Source organism: Diachasma alloeum, unplaced genomic scaffold (assembly GCF_001412515.2).
Source record: "Diachasma alloeum isolate Michigan unplaced genomic scaffold, Dall2.0 Dall_scaffold_00701, whole genome shotgun sequence".
Classification (NCBI taxonomy): Eukaryota; Metazoa; Arthropoda; class Insecta; order Hymenoptera; family Braconidae; genus Diachasma; species Diachasma alloeum.
The window spans coordinates 67,272-70,044 of record NW_021680833.1 but is presented as its reverse complement, the minus strand read 5'-3'; positions in this window follow the sequence as shown (position 1 = coordinate 70,044).

Below are 2,773 nucleotides of genomic sequence, written 5' to 3'. Positions count from 1 at the left end.
CTAAGACAAACATCCTCTCTGAGATAGCTCGGATCTCTGACCCGTTCAGATTTCTTTCTCCTGTCGTGATATGGGAGCACATCAAAATATTTTCAGTCAAAAAAACTTCGTCATAAAAACTCGGTTTATGACGTCATAAAAACTTGGAAATTACAACGTTTGTCATAAAAAAATCTTTCAAAAACAACTTCTGTACAAATAACTTTGTTAAAAATCCGAATATTTTGTTGTGTTTTTCCGTTTTTGAGTGCTGTTTTTCGTGATTACGCTAATCGTTCGTACATGAAATATTTGAAAAAAATTGCTCTGAATATCACCCTTTAATTGCATGATTTTTTTTGGTCTACCACTCATTTATTTTGTTAATAAAGTTTCGTTCAATTTCATTGATAGTCGTTGGTTTTTTTCTTTCATCATTGATTATTTTTCAGGTGTTTTTTTGAGTTGTTTTTTGATTGAATTTTTTATGAGAGAAGTTGTTTTTGGGTTGGGTTTCTTTAACGACAGTTTTTTTTAACCAATTTTTTTTTGACATAAAGTTGTTTTGACGGCGTTTTTTCGACGGAAAATATTTAGACATGGAACCCGTGATCAAAGGGAAGCTGCTTATGCAGGAGAGTTGGATGAAGAATTTCGGCTGAGATGAAGAAATACGAGACCAAGTCGCTCGACGTTGAAAAAGTTTTCAAAGTGATCTCGCTCAGCTCTGGAAGCTGCCTGTATTAAGATGGTTAGGCCTGCTCCAGAGTTCATTGAACTCCCTTAGTTCCTAGCAAGGAGAACCCAGCTGATCGTGCGTCTCGCGGTTTAATCGCAGCTCAGCTGACGTCACGTGGGCTGTGGTGGCATAACCCACCATGGCTGATGAAAAGTTAATCGTCTTGACCAGCGCTGGAGATTCCACTTGTGGAGTCAGTGGATCTTGAGGAGAAGCCTGGTGTTATTCAACATGTGAAGGTCCTACAACCAGGGATCTGGCATCTCATATTGGGTTGGGGAAAAAGTAATTTTGGTTCTTCCTAATAGATGGCATTAAAGTTGTATATCTCTAGTAATGCTTATTCACTGAAGGCATACTATAGCATGTTTAGAAGTTTACAGTCCATAGAATATCCTAGAGTACAAAGTAGCGTCATTCGTTTACTCATTCAAAAATTATTGCGCTTTGACAATGAAGATTCCAGAAGACCACTTTTGTCACATTTTGCTTTTTTACTTCCGAAAAGTAAAAACTGCAGCGCAGGTTCATCGAAAATTGTGTAGTGTTTATGGTGATGAGTGCTTAAGTGGACGCCAGTGTCAGAATTGGTTTGCTCGATTTCGTTCCGGAAACTTTGATCTTAAAGATGAACCTCGCCCTGGTCGGCCAACCGTTGAAAAAGTCAATGAAATTCTTGATGAAATCGAGGTAGACCGACATATTTCATCTCGCGACATTGCTGTGAAACTAAACGTCGACTATAAAACAGTTTTGAACCATTTCCATAAGACTGGATACCAAAAGAAGCTCAATACTTGGGTTCCACATGAATTAACGTCGAAAAATTTAATGGACCGAGTTTCCGTTTGTAAATTCCTGCTGAAACGAAACGAAATCGAGCCATTTTTGAAACAAATCATTACGGGCGATGAAAAGTGGATCACGTACGAGAATAATGCGCGAAAGAGATTGTGGTTAAAGCCCGGAGAAGCTTCACAAACAGTTGCGAAGCTCGTATTGACACCAAGGAAGGTGATGCTGAGTGTTTGGTGGGATTGGAAGGGTATTGTTCATCATGAGCTGCTCGAACCTGGCCAAACCATTAATTCGACTGTCTACTGTCAACAACTAATGCGACTGAAGCAGGCGATTGAAAAAAAACGGCCAGAATTGATCAATAGGAAAGGCGTCGTCCTCCATCACGACAATGCTAGACCGCACATATCTTTAGTGACTCGTCAAAAACTGAGAGTTTGGCTGGGAAGTTTTAATGCATCCACCGTATAGCCCTGATCTTGCTCCTTCGGACTATCAGTTGTTACGTTCTCTGCAAAACTCTCTTAATGGTGTAAAGTTGGGTTCAAAAAAGGCTTGTGAAAATAACTTGGTTCAGTTTTTCGCCCAAAAACCTCAGAAGTTGTACAAATACGGAATTATGGTTTTACCAGAAAAGTGGCAAAAGGTCACATCGATCAGAACGGCATATTGTGACGAGGCATATTCATTTATTTTTTATTATTTTTCTACATATTTTTTCCCACTACACACTGCCCCCTAAAATGTAAATCCCGCCACCGTTGGATACCCCTTCCCCAGACTTTTCTCCTCATCGCCCCTCTACCCCCGCCTCTGGACATCACGAAAACATCAGCCGAAAGAAAACATCAGTTCCGGCCCCACCCGATTAATTTGAGAAGCCATCGCCTCCTGGAAATTCCCCATACTGGACCCCCGAATATTCAACACCTGCAATAATCCCTTGCGAGACATCTCTGGATTGTGGTCATCGTCACCACTCACCCGTGCTGATTGGCCCCGATTGCTCCCGAATTAAAACCCGAAAATCCGAAGGACTTCGACACCTGACGAACCCCTACGAATCGCGAAAAAAAANTGTCACATTTTGCTTTTTTACTTCCGAAAAGTAAAAACTGCAGCGCAGGTTCATCGAAAATTGTGTAGTGTTTATGGTGATGAGTGCTTAAGTGGACGCCAGTGTCAGAATTGGTTTGCTCGATTTCGTTCCGGAAACTTTGATCTTAAAGATGAACCTCGCCCTGGTCGGCCAACCGT